The sequence below is a fragment of the Podarcis pityusensis genome, assembly GCF_964106645.2.
Source record: "Podarcis pityusensis genome assembly, chromosome: 13".
Lineage (NCBI taxonomy): Eukaryota > Metazoa > Chordata > Lepidosauria > Squamata > Lacertidae > Podarcis > Podarcis pityusensis.
The window spans coordinates 53934760-53952807 of record NC_138038.1 but is presented as its reverse complement, the minus strand read 5'-3'; the positions used below and the strand labels follow the sequence as shown (position 1 = coordinate 53952807).

Below are 18048 nucleotides of genomic sequence, written 5' to 3'. Positions count from 1 at the left end.
CTTTCGATCCCACCCCATTCGTCCTCGCCGCCGCCGCCGCCCCCTGAACCGCTACGCGCAGGCGCGCCAGGAAGCTCGCCTCGTCTGCGCGTGCTCCGGCTTCCCAAGCCGAGGGAGGCGATGAACCCGCGCGGGGAGGAAGGGGGCTTCACGTGCTTTCAGTGCGCAGGCGCACCGTCTCCTTCCACTTCGGCGGCCGATGAGTAGCCGACGGCGGCCTGTTTTTTCCCCCTCTGGTAACGCATGCGCAGATTGTTCCCGCCTTTTTCCCCTCGCCAAGCGTCTTCTTTGCCAGCGGACGGGTGCTGCGAGTGTTTCCCGCCCAAAAGGCCACGTGACCCCTCAGATTTTACCTCAGAATTCAGTTTCGCCCATCTTACGACTGAAGTTTTCTGCTCAATGTTTCCAGTTCTGCCGTTTAATTTAATTTATTTAAGAAAGTTGGTGCATCCTTTGATTAAAAATAACAGATATTAGCAAAGCCGGTTAAAAAAAGAGAACTATTTAAAACATTCCCCCCCCCATGCATATAAAGCTAGGATTAAGGTAATAATAGCCTGATGGTAACACATGTGTATGATATCTAGGTAGGTTTGCCTGAAAAAAGTGTATTTTAGCAGGTGCCCAAAAGAGGGCAGCCTGATGTCAATAGGCAGGGAGTTCCAAAGTGCGTGTGCTGTTGGATTTCTTACCAAGACGTGGATGTTGTGTGGCACCCGTAACTGCCATTTTCTACCATAAAAATAATAGCCATGATTAAGGGCACGGCTGCTGGATCAGAGCAGGACAGGAGTGAGGCAAACACGAAGGGTATAAAATAAAATAATAGAGTGAGCAGAAGGAAAACCAGGCTGATTCCCCCTAATAGCTTGCAGAAAAATCAAATGATTGAGCAAAGCAGGGAAGCAAGAGCTTGCCCAAAGCGTAAAAAGCAAAAGAAGGAAGTTAAACCGGGCAATCACTAAACAACAGGAAATTCCTGATAAAGTTCGTTTTAGAAGGGGAGCAACCGCAGCAGAAACCACAAGCTCTGTAGGAAATGGGGTATTTCCTACAGATATATATATATATATATATATAGTATTGCATATTTATACACTTCAGAGAGAGAAGTAGAAAATCTGATTCAAGCAAAGAATCATGTCAGGGGAATGAGCAAAATGGAAAACAACCCAGAGGAAAATGAAGCCCATTTGTGATGGATTTTAAAATTAATTCCGGTGTCCTTTCAAAGCAGGGCTGCCTGATCCTACTGAGCCCAGGGGCCACATTCACCCATGACTAAACCATCTGGAGGCCACGTGGCAGAGTGTGGCCACCCATTAAATTGTCAATGTAATGAGCAGGGAGGAAGGGAGGCTTTTGTCATGGCGCTGGGCTGGGCAGGGAGGTTTAACCTTTTTTTGCACATCCCACCACTGTGTCAATATGTTATATACTCTCTCTGTCACCACTAACAAAATTGGGGGATCTCAGATGGGTAGGAATTTGCTAAGGAACGGGTTCAAATCATGTCCCTGGCATGGAGGTCCTCCAGCCATTTTTCTTTTCTTTTCAGGGGCCTTTCCTGGAATGGCAGAACTGATAACACTTGAACGCCGAACCCATTTTATAGCTTGCAAGACCAGCCACATTTTGCTGCCCCAACTGACTGCACTGCATCCCAGCAGCCTTTGTGAGCTTACAGGTAAAAAAAAATAATTGGGGGTGGGACACACCTCCCACATTATTTTGCTGTCTTCCCGTTAAAAAACATGTTGCCCTGAGCAACGGGCAATCCACTTTTAATTGTTTGTTTTGTTTATTTGTTTCATTAAAAAATTACAGACTCCTTGGCTGCTAAGGAAAAAACTCAAAGTGGTTTACAAAAAGTTAAAACATTGAAAGCCGAATTTTAAAATACACTGAAAGTCAAAAGTCAAAAGAGAATAGACTAGCCAGGCATGTCCAAAGTCCGTTTCGGGGGCCTAATCCAGCCCACCGGTCGGTTTAATCTGGCCCCTGTGGCAGTTTATTTCCTGGGGTAAAATCCTAAAGAAACCTTAACAGCTTCAATCCTAAAAGAAGCTCAACAACTTTGGTCAGCCTTCACACATGTTCACTTCATCAAATCTGGCCCTCTTTGAAAAAAGTTTGGGCACCCCAATCTATGGCCTTTAAATTGTGAGTGTGGGGAGGGGGGCTATTGATTTTGAGGTAAAATCCTAAAAAAAGTTCAACAACTTCAAAAGGTCAACAACTGTGGTTGGCCCCCATGGCCCTTCACTTCATCAAATCCAGCCCTCTTTGAAAAAAGTTTGGACACCTCAAAGTAAAACTCATGCAAGCTTTCTACACAACTGGGTAAAGGTAAAGGGACCCCTGACCATTAGGTTCAGTCGTGGCCGACTCTGGGGTTGCGGCGCTCATCTCGCTTTACTGGCCGAGGGAGCCGGCATACAGCTTCCGGGTCATGTGGCCAGCAGGACTAAGCCGCTTCTGGCGAACCAGAGCAGCGCATGGAAACACCGTTTACCTTCCCGCCGGAGTGGTACCTATTTATCTACTTGCACTTTGATGTGCTTTTGAACTGCTAGGTTGGCAGGAGCAGGGACTGAACAATGGGCACTCACCCCGTTGCGGGGATTTGAACCGCCGACCTTCTGATCGGCAAGCCCTAGGCTCTGAGGTTTAACCCACAGCGCCACCCACACAACTGGGTAGACTTGTCTAAATTAAGAATGTATTCAGGCGTCGAAAAGAACAGTGAGGGTGCCTATCTGATATCAATAGGAAGGGAGTTCCAAAGTGTTGGTGCTGCTACACTAAAGTTCTTACAGATGTGGTGGGGGCATTATGTGAAACTTGTAAAAGTGCCAATTTTGCCCAGGCTTGCATCATGCAGAGGTCTCTTCGGTGCTGCCAACAACAACAACAACAACAACAACAACAAAACCTCTAAACTTTATTAGCACGATGCACATGTTAAAAAACCAATAAAATACCTACCTGTGTGACTGCAATGTAAAAGGCACGACCACAAATGTGATGGGAAAGTATGGGGAGGGAAGAGGAAGGTAGCAAAGTCAGGTACTGGTTCTTACAAGTTGCAAAGTTCTTAATTTCCACAGGAGGAGCTGTGTGACTCTTTTCCAGCCAAAACAACAAACGGTTTTGCAGAATCTTAAAAGACTGGTACACATTTCTTATGGCATAAGGTGTTTTTTTTTTTTTGGACCAGAGTCCACTTCATCAGGTTCATCCTGAGTCATAGGTATATAAACCATATGGTTTTGCTGCAGGGTGGGGGTTGTAAAAAGTGAGGTCAGAGGAAAAAGAAATGTGGGGAGACTGCAGGCAGTGATAATCTCATACTTAGCAGTGGTAATTCACAAAACAGTTCTTGATCCTTGCACCGACAAGCCAATTACCACAAAGAGTGTGCTAAAAATCCTTTGACTTGGATAGCCCTGAAACACTTCATCTACCCAGCGCTTTCACAGAGCTTCAGTCTCCCTCTGAAGTTGTTTTGCTGCAGGACGGCTATTTGACGGTCATTTATCCAGTGTCCTGGCAGGTTGAAATGTTCCCCCATTGGCTTTTGGATGTCGTCATTTCTGGTGGCGGAGTGTGTGTGTGTCTGCTTCTTATTTTGTGTGGAGACTGGCCTGTTTCTGCTATGCAGAAGGGCATTGCTGAGGGATGATAGGAATCACCCCGGAAAGATGAGCAGGTGAATTAAGCCCTCATGCTGTGGATGGCATTCCTAGGGTCTCCAACATGAAGATGTGGAGATGGCATCTGGGCCTGATTCAAGGGCTGCCCCCTGGATCTGGATCTCCCCTTGGGGAGGGGGCTGCCTGTGAGCCAATACGGGCCTCCCACCCAAGGACCCATTTGAATGCAATCAATTCAGGAAGAAGTGGAGCCAAACCCTGAGAAGTGTAGTTTGTTAAGGATGCTGGGAACTATAGCTCTGTGTGGGGGTAAACTACATTTCCCAGGATTCTTTGGGGGAAAGCCTTGCACTTCCAATAGAACGATAGAATTGCAGGGTTAGAAGGGACCCAAGGGGTCATCTGATCCAAACCCCTGCAATGCAGGAATCATAGCTAAATCTTCTTCTTCTTTGGCGATCACTTGTAGCCGAGTAAGATTGTCTTCCATGAACACGGTCATATCAGCAAGGCCGTAAGTGACTGTGGAGGCCAATTCTAGATCCACAAGTGTGGTGTGGATGTGACCTTAGTGCCTCAGATTAGCTTGGTTGTCCCATATCTCTCCCCATCTCTGCTCCTGGCAGGTGGCTCTTTCCTCTAGCCTTTGATAGTTGATATGTTCTGTTTTGCGGGACCCACCTTGTTCTTTGGATTTATGCTGTTCTGTTCCATTCAGAGCGGGTTTGTTTGTTTTATAATTACAATAGCTTTATCTATTTTTCAGTCTGTATGCTGTAATGTTGTTAACTGCTCTTACTGTGAAGGGTGGGTAAGAAATGTTATAAATAAATAAATAACTTGAGTGCGCATCTGCCAGGAATTAAGCATGCTCAGGTATTGTTAAGCTGATGAACTGTGCACCTTCCCTGGCTGAGCGGCTCTTAGGTCTGGGCTATGAAGTTTTATTACTATAAAAATAAGTGAACAACTGTGAGAGGTGAGAGATTCTTTGAATGCCATCAGGGGGTGGTTACTTTCACTTGTGTTTCCCCACCCTCAATTCCCTAACAGCCTTAATAAGAGAGTTGCTTAATGGATATTTGCAGCTTGACCTATTGGTAAGCTGTATGCATATTTAATATACATATTTATAACATACATACTTACACAGGAAAAGCCAGCTGCACAAAGATGGGGGACACCTGGCTTGCCAGTAGTCCATGTGAAAAGGATCTAGGGGTCAGTAGACCACAAGCTTAACATGAGTCGACAGTGTGATGCAGTGGGGGTAGCTAATTCTATTAGACTGAATCAACAGAAGTCAAGTGTCCAGATCAAGGGAAGGAATAGTTCTGCTCTATTCTGCCTTGGTCAGACCACACCTGGAGTCCTGTGTCCAGTTCTGGGCGCCACAATTTAAGAAGGGTGTTGATAAGTTGGAACGGGTGCAGAGGAGGGCGACCAAGGGTCTGGAAACCAAGCCTTAGGAGGAACAGTTGAAGGAGTTGGGGATGTTTAGCCTGGAAAAGAGACTGAGAGGAGATATGATAGCCAGATATCTCAAGAGCTGTCACATGGAAGATGCAGCAAGCTTGTTTTCTCCTACTCCAGAAGGGAGGACCCGAACCAATGGCTTCGAGTTACAAAAAGGGAGATTCTGACTAAACATCATGAAGAACTTTCTGACAGCAAGAGCTGTTCTGCAGTGGAATGGACTCCCTCAGGAAGTTGAGGACTCTCCAACCTTGGAGAGCTTTAAAAGAGGATTAGACAGATTCATGGAGGAGGAGAGAGCTATTGATGGCTGCTAGCTGCAAGAGCTATTGCTCTGTCTGTATAGTCAGAGGCAGGGATGCTTCCAAGTACAGTACCAGTTGCTGGAAACCACAGGAGGGAAGAAAGTGCTCATGTACTTGAATCCTGCTTGCAGCTTTTTAACCACTGTGAGGATATCGGCCACTGACCAGCAGACTCTTCTCATGTTCTTAAATGAACTGTTAATTGTTGGTTATTAATTTTCTTAGTGCTACATTGCAGTGATACCTGCTTTATTGTGTTCTGACTACAGTATTACTACTGTAGTTACTGTAGTTAGACTTGTGATTTTTGTGTGAGCCACTTTGAGCACATATTTGCTTGTGGCCAATGTGGTTTGTAAATAACTAGACAACGATTTTTAAAGCCAGTCTTGTGAATTTGGGAAAGGGTGTGTGCACTGGGGCGGGGGCATGGAATGGGTTTGATTTCAGATTGCTGTTCTTTTTTCTGACCAGTGGGCAGCCCCGTGTTTGTATGAGAATGAGCTTGTGGGGTTTATATTTTGTTGTTGTTTCCTCCTTCATTAAAAATGCAGCTTGTTGTCAGGAGCCAGGCTGTTTGCAGCTTTCTCATAACCAAAAGGAAGTAGGCGGCAGTGAGGAACTGTTTAGCTCTTCACACTTTGCTGCTGCGAATAAATTTCCCAGCCCCTAAACCTCCTGGAGGAATTCACAGCAGTGGCGGCAGCAGCGAAGACACCTCCAGGCTGCCCATGCAGAACCTGACACCACCTGGGCACATGCTGGTCATGTTTTACCCCAGACCTATTTCCCCAGAAGTTGCTTCTCTTAAGTTTTCTTGTCCACTTTGTCGCTGTGGAAATTTCAGCTTCACAGTCTTTCTGCAGAAAAGGCTTCATAGCTTTTAGTGCAGTCAGAAATCGAGCCATCTTGGGGGCAGGTGAGCAGAGTGTTTGCGAGGTGCAGCGTCAGGGTTCACGTGACGGCATTGGGCTACAACGAATGGGGCAGGGGTAGTTCAACTGAAACAGCTTAAAATAGCACATATTTCCCCAGCTTTCCATTAAAAATAAAAAGAGGCGGACCCCTAACAGATAGTTCAGTCTAGTTCTGTGTCTGTCCCCCAGGTGTTTACCCCTGTGAGGATTAATGTGTAGCAACTCACATTCAGATCCAACATGCCCTGGTGTCCCTGTTGGGCAGAGTAAGGTAGTTGCCCCAGGCAGATGACTTTGGGTGTCATGAAAGGGAAGCAGGCTGCCAGTTGTTTTAATTCATTGCTAGGAGTGCTTTTACTCCCAGGGAGAGATGTTGGTGGGACTTTCAGCCTCAGGTGGACAAAGGTAGCCAGCCTTGGGAACTGCATTCTGTGCTTTTCTTATAGGAAAAAAAGGTGCCAATACAGTGGTACCTCGGGTTAATTACTTAATTCGTTCCGAAGGTCCATTCTTAACCTGAAACTGTTCTTAACCTGAAGCACCACTTTAGCTAATGGGGCCTCCCGCTGCTGCTGCGCTGCCGGAGCACAATTTCTGTTCTCATCCTGAAGCAAAGTTCTTAACCGGAGACACTATTTCTGGGTTAGTGGAGTCTGTAACCTGAAGCGTATGTAACCTGAGGTACCACTGTACTCCCCATGAAGTTGTTACAGTAACTGCCACACTTTTAACCAGAGTGTTTCTACTGGGGGGAAAAGGTGCCTGTACTGCGTACTCTTGAGTGCCCCCAGAAAGACTGGAAAAAGCCCTGGCTGCTATCCAGCCAGTACTGGCTCCTGAAGACACTGTTGGATGAGGCAAGCATGCCCCTGAAACTTGTGGCTTTATTGCTTTTTAGAAGACCTGTTTTAATTGCTATGCTTTTTAGCTCTTTGCTTTATTGTCTGTTTTAATTAAGGCTGCTTGAATGTTAATGCGTGTTTTTAATTATGGTTGTATGCCACTTAGAAGCTGTTCTGGCACACGAGCAGTACAGTGGTGCCTTGGTTCTCAAACATCTTGGTACTCAAACAACTTGGAACCCAAACACTGCAAACCCAGAAGTAAGTTTTCTGATTTGCGAACCTTTTTCGGAAGTTGAACATGCTCTGTTTTGAGTGCTACACTTCCGATTTAAGTGCCACACTTCCATTTGGAGTGTTACACTGACAATTTGAGTGTTACACTTCCGATTTGAGTGCCACGCTTCCGTTTGGAGTGTTTCGCTGAGGTGAGGTCTGTCTGTTTTTGCTATTTATTTTGCGTTTTTGTGGCTCTTTTTTTTTTTTGAGACTGTCTGGAACCCAGTTCAGCTACTGATTGATTGATTGTGTGACTGCAGTACATTGTTTATTGCTTTAATTTTATGGATCAATGGTCTCGTTAGATAGTAAAATTCATGTCATGTTTTAGCGGTTGTTTTTAAAAGTCTGGAACGGATTAATCCATTTTGCATTACTTTCTATGGGAAAGCACACCTTGGTTTTGGAACACTTTGCTTTTGGAACAGAATTCCAGAACGGATTAAGTTTGAGAACCAAGGTACCACTTATATAAATTAATTAATTATAAATGCACCTTGTCGTGGTATGGTGGTGGCCAGGATGTGGTGGTAGAGCAGGGAGAGACAGACACCATTTGCTGTTCAGCCTCAGGAGCTGAAATTTCTCAGGCAAGCCCTGTCATTTCCCACGTCCCCTCCTCTTTTTCACTGTGCTGATTTTTAATTGGCAAGCTTTTGAAAATATTTAAAAATGAATGAATAAACAAACAAACAAACAACAACAACTCACCCCCATGCTGCATGCTTTGCAAAGACTAAACTCTTCCCGATTTATTAATGCAGCACGTGCAGATGAGGGTGGGTGGGCAGGCAGCGCCTCTGTGTAGCTGCTCTGGGGTGAGGCTGGGGGAAGCGGCTGCGTGTGTGGATGTGACTCAGAGAGCTCCTTGATGTGAGGCGTTGATGTGCGGGCATCAAGCACTCCTGTTGAGTGAAATCTCCCACTCCCTTATCTTCGCCCTTGCCTTCCCCGCCCTGCTTTTTGATATTCGTCAGGAGGCTGCCTGTGGAGGAAGGAGTCATGCCAACCTCAGCACCGCCACGCAGTGTTCTTGTGATTAGAGGCAACAAATTGTTCTGTGCATGCTCCATGTGAGAAAACACTCCTCATAGTGAGCAACCTGCCTTGGCAGGTCGGATGGCCAGCAGCTGACACAACCTCAGGTGTTCTGAGACTGGACCGTCTCTCCCTTGGGATGGGGTGTGCTAGTCATTTGGGTGGGAGGGGTTCCTGCAAGTAGTGGAGCCAGAAAGGTCCTTTGTTGTTTAGTCATTTAGTCGTGTCCGACTCTTTGTGACCCCCTGGACCAGAGCACGCCAGGCACTCCTGTCTTCCACTGCCTCCCGCAGTTTGGTCAAACTCATGTTGGTAGCTTTGAGAACACTGTCCCACCATCTCGTCCTCCGTCGTCCCCTTCTCCTTGTGCCCTCCACTTTCCCAACATCAGGGTCTTTTCCAGGGAGTCTTCTCTTCTCATGAGGTGGCCAAAGTATTGGAGCCTCAGCTTCAGGATCTGTCCTTCCAGTGGGCACTCAGGGCTGATTTCCTTCAGAATGGAGAGGTTTGATCTTCTTGCAGTCCATGGGACTCTCAAGAGTCTCCTCCAGCACCAGAATTCAAAAGCATCCATTCTTTGGCACACAGACTACTGTTGGAGGTAGTAAATGCCTCCACATTCCAGCTGCTGGGAGTCGCTAGTGGGGAGATCACTGCTGTTATCCTCAGTTCATTCTTCCAACAGACACTGTGAGCATACGATGCTGGACTAGATGGGCCACCTTTGGCTCCATCCAGCAGCCAGGCTCTTCTTGGTTTTATGCTTACCATCACAGCCTTCAGACCTGCTCTAACCGTGACACATCAATCATAGTTGGGGGGGGGGGGAATGTGCCAAGCAGAACTGATTCATGGACGCATGGTGCCTTTTGCATTAGTTTAACTTTGTAAATAAAGGGGCCATGGTGATGACTGGTTTCCTGCAGTTGCTGAAAAGGTGTGCTGCTGTCATTGACTGAGTACAGTGCTAGCAGCAAGCTCTAGAGAGCTTCCAGCAGAGTAGAGAGGGAGATGATAGGAGGAAAGAGGAATTAGGGTGAGATCATCTTCTGAGGCCCTCCTTCGTGTGCCTCCTCCTTGAGAGGTCCAGAGGGTGGCAATACGAGAACGGGTCTTCTCTGCAATGACTCCCTATCTATGGAATGCTCTCCCCAGGGAAGTTCACTTGGCGCTTTCATTTTACACCTTTAGGCGCCAAGCAAAAACATTTCTTTTTAACCAGGCCGTTGGCTGATTTGATTGACATCCTATGCCCTTTTAAAATGTGGTGTTTTTTGGGGGGGGGGCGTTATTGGGTTGTTGTTTTTATTTTGATTATATATTTTGTGATTTTATATTATGCTTTTGTTCTGTGAACCGCCCTGAGGCCTTTAGGTATAGAGCAGTATATAAATTCAATCAATCAATCAATAGGAAAAATTGCTTGGATGAAATTCCCTAACCACGGAATCATAGAGTTGGAAGGGAAACACCCCCCTCCCCCAAGGCTCAACTAGTTCTACCTCTGCAGTTCCGGAATCATAGCTAAAGAATCCCTGACATTTGGCCATCCAAGCTCTGTTTAAAAACCTCCACCAAAGGAGAGCCCAGAACCTTCCAAAGGAGTCCGTTCCACAGTCAACTAGCTTTTACCACCAGAAACTTCTCCCTGATGTTCAGTCGGAATCTCATTTCTTGTCATTTCAGTCTGTTGGTTCAGGTCCTACCCTCTGGAGCAGCAGAAAACAAGCTTGCTCCATCTTCCATGTGACAGGCCTTTGAAAACATTTGAATATGGCTATTCGAATCCCCGTGACAGGGTGAGCTCCCGATGCTCAGTCCCAGCTCCTGCCCACCTAGCAGTTCAAAAGCACCTCAAAGTGCAGGTAGATAAATAGGTACTGCTCCGGCGGGAAGGTAAACGGCGGTTCCGTGCGCTGCTCTGGTTCGCCAGAAGCTGCTTAGTCATGCTGGCCACATGACCCAGAAGCTGTACGCCGGCTCCCTCGGCCAATAAAGCGAGATGAGCGCTGCAACCCCAGAGTCGGCCACGACTAAATCTAATGGCCTGGGGTCCTTTTACCTTTTTATCATATCTGTCTGCTCTTCTCCAGGCTAAACATACCCATCTCCCATATCCAAGCTACGGAGGGATAGGGAATATGTATATAGGACCATCCAGCCACAGCTAATGTTAGTATGTTGCCTCACTGCCCCAGGCCTTGTAGAAAGCTGCATACCTCTCTATATTCATGACATTTACATACTGCCTCTTTTTGGCCAGTGCCCTCCAATACATTCTGCTGAGTGTGAAGAGTCTACACCTGGCTATGGGTGGGTGGAGGTTTCTAATTCTGGAAGGGATCTCCCCCCAAGTTCAAATATTTGAGACACCCTTGCTGCAAAGAGTCTAGGTCCAGGCAATGCCTATCATAAGCTGTCCTCAACAAAATGCTTCTTGTGTTTAGACCAAGCAGTGGCTCATCTCTGTTTCGTACTTCAGTATGCATGACTGACCAAGACATGCTCTGTCTATGAATCATAGAATCATACAGTAATGGAGTGGGATTTTTTAAAGAGGCCGTCTAGTCTAGCCCCATGCTCAGTACACCACCTGCAGCTACAGCATCTATCCTTGACTGATGGCTGTCCAACCAATGCCTCCGACAAAGAAGAGCCCAACTTTCTGTTTCATTGCTGAACAGTTCTGGCCATTGTAGGTCAGTTATTCCTAACATTTGGCCAACGTTTGCTCCCTCGCAGTTCCCACCCTTACGTTCTAGTCTGCTTTGTCTCCATCTGACCCACCAGACTTTCAGTTATTGTTGTTGTTTAGATGTTTAGTCGTGTCTGACTCTTCGTGACCCCATGCACCAGAGCACGCCAGGCTCTCCTGTCTTCCACTGCCTCCCGCAGTTTGGTCAAACTCATGCTGGTAGCTTCGAAAACACTGTCCAACCATCTCGTCCTCCGTCGTCCCCTTCTCCTCGCGCCCTCCATCTTTCCCAACATCAGGGTCTTTTCCAGGGAGTCTTCTCTTCTCATGAGGTGGCCAAAGTATTGGAGCCTCGGCTTCAGGATCTGTCCTTCCAGTGAGCACTCAGGGCTGATTTCCTTCAGAATGGAGAGGTTTGATCTTCTTGCAGTCCATGGGACTCTCCAGAGTCTCCTCCAGCACCAGAATTCAAAAGCATCCATTCTTTGGCGATCGGCCTTCTTTCAGTTATTAGAAGACCACTATTGTGTCCCCTCTTAATGGTTTAAGGCTTAACCTCCTCTTCTCAACTCCCTAGGACTGCGGCACAACCCTCCAGGTGTGATGTGACCAGCCTTGAGTAGGTTGGAACTATTAACTATTTAAGAAAGGATGAGGAAGAAAAATGCTTCCTTCTCTCCCTGCGACTCCCCCCCTCCCTTTCTGGTTCCTAGTGAGATCTTAACACCAGCAGCATTTCATCCAGGGCTGTCTTTGTCTTCCTCCCCTCCTCCCCTTTCTCCCCCCACCTTCGAGGAAGAGCTTTCCACGTTCCACGCTGAGCAGGCAAATATGAAAATGGGCAGCCAGTTATTAACATTGTCAGGGGATAGGAGAGATCAGCATCTCATTCTGCTTGGCTGTGAATCTAGGCAGACTAGACCCAGAAACCCTTTCCCAGGGCCTGGGTCTTAAGTCTTGGCGCATGTGAAATAAGACCAAGAGTTTCTCTGAGCTTGTTCTTAGCATGTTTCCCACATCACCAAGCAACCGCAGCCTGTCTCCTCACATCTTGGATTTATCGGACAGGATTTGCACAGCCAAACAGGGCAGATTCCAGGACAGCTCAAATGTCCCCGCAGCACCGCTCCACCCACCTTTTAAGAAATTAAACTCATCAAGTACCTTGTTCTACCTGGAAGAGTAAAGGTGGTCTCTTGGTACTAGGAGAAAGGGGCTGTGGGCTCTTTTGGCGGCTTTCACAAGATGAACTAATGGTCAACAGAGTTTGAGTGACGGCCACCAACATGGATTGCTTTAAAAGAGGATTAGACAAATTAATGGAGGAGAATAAGGCCATCGATGGCTACTAGCCACAGTGGCTAGGTCCTTGGAGGTAGTATCGCCTCTGAAGGTCAGTTGCTGGCAGTCGCAAGAAGGGAGAGTGCTTTCACACTCAGGTCCTGCTTACGGGCTTCCCTTTGGGGCACCTGGCTGACCACTGCGAGGAGAGTATGCTGGACTAGATGCCCCCCCCCCCTTTGGCCAGACCAAGCAGGTCCATTCTTATGTCTGCATGAGGGCGTATCTATACCTCAGACCTGAGCCATGACTGTTAAAGAGGAACAATCTTAAAGTCTACTTAGCGTTGATACAACTAATATGAACCGGCAGCTTCCTAGTATGAACCACACCTAACAAAAATCAGGTTTGGGGGCTTTTACAGAGAGCTGGGAGGTTTAGGGTTAACTTCTAGAAACGCATGCCACAGGCTTGATGTCCTTTCCCTTGCAATTGCCTTGGTGTCCAACTACCATCGACCATAACATCCTTCTGGACCGTCTTGAGGGGCTGGGAGCTGGGGGCACTGTCATACAGTGGTTCCGCTCCTTCCTCCTGGGCCGTGTCCAGAAAGTGGTGGTGGGGGATGAGTGTTCAGACCCCTGGGCTCTCACTTGTGGGGTGCCTCAGGGTTCTGTCCTCTCCCCCATGCTTTTCAACATTTACATGCAGCCGCTGGGAGAGATCATCAGGAGGTTTGGGCTGGGTGTTCATCAGTATGCGGATGATACCCAGCTCTACCTCTCTTTTAAATCAGAACCAGTGAAGGCGGTGAAGGTCCTGTGTGAGTGTCTGGAGGCGGTTGGAGGATGGATGGCGGCTAACAGATTGAGGTCGAATCCTGACAAGACAGAAGTACTGTTTTTGGGGGACAGGAGGCGGGCAGGTGTGGAGGATTCCCTGGTCCTGAATGGGGTAACTGTGCCCCTGAAGGACCAGGTGCGCAGCCTGGGAGTCATTTTGGACTTACAGCTGTCCATGGAGGCACAGGTCAAATCTGTGTCCAGGGCAGCTGTTTACCAGCTCCATCTGGTACGTAGGCTGAGACCCTATCTGCCTGCGGACTGTCTCGCCAGAGTGGTGCATGCTCTGGTTATCTCCCGCTTGGACTACAGCAATGCACTCTACGTGGGGCTACCTTTGAAGGTGACTCGGAAACTACAACTAATCCAGAATGCGGCAGCTGGACTGGGAACTGGGAGCGGCCGCCGAGACCATATAACACCGGTCTTGAAAGACCTACATTGGCTCCCAGTACGTTTCCGAGCACAATTCAAAGTGTTGGTGCTGACCTTGAAAGCCCTAAACGGCCTCAGTCCAGTATACCTGAAGGAGCGCCTCCACCCCCATCGTTCTGCCCGGACGCTGAGGTCCAACGCCGAGGGCCTTCTGGCGGTTCCCTCATTGTGAGAAGCAAAGCTACAGGGAACCAGGCAGAGGGCCTTCTCGGTAGTGGCGCCCGCCCTGTGGAATGCCCTTCCAGCAGATGTCAAAGCGATAAACAACTACCTGACATTCAGAAGACATCTTAAGGCAGCCCTGTTCAGGGAAGTTTTTAAAGTGTGATATTTTACTGTATTTTTGGTTTCTATGGAAGCCGCCCAGAGTGGCTGGGGGGGCCCAGCCAGATGGGCGGGGTATAAATAATAAATTATTATTATTAATATTATTATTATTATTTTGGAGAAAATGCAGCCTGCCTCTTGCCATTTCACAAAACTACCTTCACCAAACTGGGGCATCAAAGAAGCAGACTATATTTCAAGATTGGTTCTGGAGTTCAGAAAATGGGGGAGCCTCCAATTTGCTCACACCACCTTTTAAAGGGAGATAACAGCCTGTCTTGGGTGGGGTTGACTCTGAAACATAGAGTGGGGGGGGGGTGGAATGTCAGGTTAAACCAGGGGTAGGCAAACTAAGGCCCGGAGGCCAGATTCGGCCCAATCGCCTTCTAAATGCAGCCCATGGACGGTCCGGGAATCAGCATGTTTTTACATGAATAGAATGTGCCCTTTTATTTAAAATGCATCTCTGGGTTATTTGTGGGGCATAGGAATTCATATTCCTCCCCCAAAAAAATATAGTCTGCCCCCCCCCACGGTCTGAGGGACAGTGGACCGGCCCCCTGCTGAAAAAGTTTGCTGACCTCTGGGTTAAACCTTTCAACCAACTTCTTTTGAAAAACCAAACAGCCCTGCTTAAATCAGGAGATAAAATACGTTAGTTAACTTGCATAATTCATTATCACGAGATGTGAAGATGGCCACTAAACTCAGGCTGCTTTAGAAAAGGACTGTGGGAAATGCTTGTAGAGGAGGAGAGGTCTGTCCAAAGGTTACTAACAGCCATTGGACAGACCTCTCTAGCTAAACTGGTCTGGAGGCAATCTCTACCTCTTCATATCAGGTACATGGGGATGAAGAAAACTATGTTCCCCCCCTTGGAGGCTATAGAGGAAGAGACATAGCTAGGCTTTCTTGTACCCTCAGCAAGGAGCTGTACTGGAACACACACACACTGTCCCTTGTGCCCTTGCCACGGGCCCCTAGTCGCTCCAAACCAGAGTAGAGAGGCGCGTTTTTCACACCTCCCTGGGCCTTTGACGGGGGCCAACCTAACCAACCCCTAAGGTACTTCCCTGTATAGAGGCAAAAATCTGGTGGCTGGCTACTGTCTAGGCTACATGAAACTTGGTTTGATGCTGCACAGCCAATTCCTACAAGAGGTAAATATTTGCAGGTGCCTCCTCTAAAAAACAGTGTTCTTGAAGCTACCAGCATGAGTTTGACCAAACTGCAGGAGGCAGTGGAAGACAGGAGTGCCTGGCGTGCTCTGGTCCAGGGGGCCACGAAGAGTCGGACATGACTAAACAACAACCTCTAAAATATCTATTACAGTGGTACCTCAGGTTACATACGCTTCGGGTTACATACGTTTCAGGTTACAGACTCCGCTAACCCAGAAATAGTGCTTCAGGTTAAGAACTTTGCTTCAGGATGAGAACAGAAATTGTGCTCCGGTGGCGTGGCGGCAGCAGGAGGTCCATTAGTTAAAGTGGTGCTTCAGGTTAAGAACAGTTTCAGGTTAAGAACGGACCTCCGGAACGAATTAAGTACTTAACCCGAGGTACCACTGTAATATTATTTCCTCAGGTGCTTGCAAGCAGAGCTTTTCCCATGAACTTAGCCAGGATTTTGGGGGGGGGGGCAGGACTTTTTTGGAAGGCAGAACTGACATGATCGGTCAGTTGGTTAAGCATTTCTATTGTTTTACTTGATCTGGGGGGCAGGTGCCCCCCCCGGCTATGCCCGTGGCTATTCCTGTCCATGGCAGTTGTGCTTCAAAAGAAGCATGTCCTTTAAGGTGGCTGAGAGGATGAATCCATATGAACCGTCAGGAAGCTGGCACCAATCTTTCTACAGCACTTTCCCATGGAAGTTCGTTGGGTCTTGTGTAGCCCCGTCCAAAGCAGAAACACAAATCCATTTCAATCAATGCAGTTTTGCAATGATGCCTGGGGGTTCCTGTGCATTGCTGAAATCTTTACCGTAACAGAAGATGTCAATAAAAATTGGGACGGGGTGCACAGATTGGCAAATTCTTCGCTGCAAAACACTGAATTGGTAGCAGATAATTTCCTGTAAATATATATATTTTTTAAAAGGAAAACCCAGCATTGAGTGCAAGAAACTAGTCCTCAGAAGAGCAACCCAGCGTGACAGTTTTATTTTCTTTCCATCATTTTTTAAATATATAAATACCCTCCCATGAATCCCCAGCATAAATATTTTTGCAAAGCAGTTTCATCATCTTGCTACGCTAGACAATCTTGTGAAATATTTAAATCGGGAGGGTTAAGAACATAAAACCCAGGACTCCCAACTGGGTTCCCTCCCCCCAGCCCTACAGTGGTGCCGTATACTTCCCTTCTCCCCCCTCCCCAGTTTGTAACCCTAGTTTCTAATTCATGCCAGCGCCTCAACCGGTCCAGCCGTGTCTTGCGGACGCTAACAGGAAATTGTGGCTAATGGATTTACACTTAGTTGGAAGAAGACGTGAGAGAAAGGATGGGTTCAGTGGTGCTGAGATGGATATGAAGAAGACTTGCACCCCCTCCCATAACCCAACTAGGTTGGCAAAGATGAGATTTTAAACACACCAACTAAAAATGCTTGTATAGACATTGTTTCAGTTCAACCTACAGACCTCTCCAGCTGCGGTTTCCCATCAAAGCACTGACTGCAGAAAGAGAAGTCATAATCAGTGAGGATATGTTTTGATGCCAGGCAAATGGAAGGATATGGAAGGGGACACTTATGGGACTGGGAGTAAGAGATGGCGTTTGCGGAGAGGATGAGGCAGGCGGGGAAGTGGGCAGGGGGAACGTGGACCACTAAAAGGATGAGCATGATATTGCTTTGACAAAATCCCACACTGGCCTAGGCTGCTTCCAGACAATGCGTTTATTGAGCATTCATTCACACCAATTTGCTTGCAGGGCAGTTAGGCAGCGCTGCATTGAAGCAAGGGCCCCCCCCCCATGATTTCCTTATCGCAAGAGGACGGAAAGCGCCCTTCGCGACAGTCTGGAAGCGCTCTTCATCATCTACATCCGTGTGAGTTTAAAAGGGTTACCAAGTGAATTGGGGGTTGGGGATGGGGGGACAGGCTGGGCAACACTGGCTGGCCTTCTGGGGCACCCCCCGCAATGAGCTCTGTTGACTAGCTCTACGAAGGGGGAAAGTGGGCAATGTCTAAATAACTTTATCCCTGCCCTCCCCCCCAACATGAGGTGTTCAATGCATGTCACACTTAGCCCCAACATGAGGTGTTCAATGCATGTCACACTTAGCGTATTATGATGTCTGGCACTAGTTTACGTCACGTTCTTTACCCTGTGTTTAACCTGCTATGAATAAAGCCCACAGAGTTCTTGAGTCCTCCAGTGCCCAGAGAGGGCCAGAATCTTCTTGCCACAGCAAGGAGCTAATGTTGAGCTGAGGATGGAGATTCACCCCTCTTAAAAAAACGTCAAGAGAGGACGAAAGGCATCAAGGCAGTTCCGCCCACCTGTGTTTTTCTCATCAGCACTCTTTGAATTGTGGCAGAATCGTAGTACAGTCATTTGAACCTAAGCCAAGTCCTAAGGATATGCCGTTTCCATTGTGGAATCTTCTCCAGGCTCTCTCAGACTTTCCACTTTGCTTTTATTGGCAGGAAAAATTAACCAGCCTAAAGGAATTCTTTAAGTAGACTTTAACTGAGTAGAATCAGTGGGAGACGAGAGGTTGGGCAAGGTCCATTTTCACGTCTTGAGTCTCTAAAATCAACCCAACCTGCTGGATCTGGAAAGTATCGGAAATGAAAAAGGTGGGGATAGGAGTACACTATCGCAGGTCACATCTGTAACTATTAAACGTTTTTGCTACTTGAGAAAACATTAGATTTGGGGTTTTTTTGGTGGGGTATGGGGAGATCTGAAGAAGTGCATTTTCCACCAAAAGTCTGTTCCCTTTTCTC

General features: G+C 47.4%; 1 long non-coding RNA gene across 6 annotated transcripts; it reads left to right on the top strand.

Annotated features, from left to right (window-relative positions):
* Positions 1 to 34: 34 nt before the first annotated feature.
* Positions 35 to 17966, top strand: LOC308462403. Of its 6 annotated transcripts, none has more exons than XR_013979113.1 (3): positions 35 to 546; positions 1559 to 1687; positions 16503 to 17966. It is a non-coding gene; the product is annotated as an uncharacterized lncRNA (long non-coding RNA). The 6 variants fall into 6 exon arrangements; XR_013979114.1 differs by having other exon boundaries at positions 1538 to 1687; XR_013979115.1 differs by having other exon boundaries at positions 1529 to 1687.
* Positions 17967 to 18048: the final 82 nt, after the last annotated feature.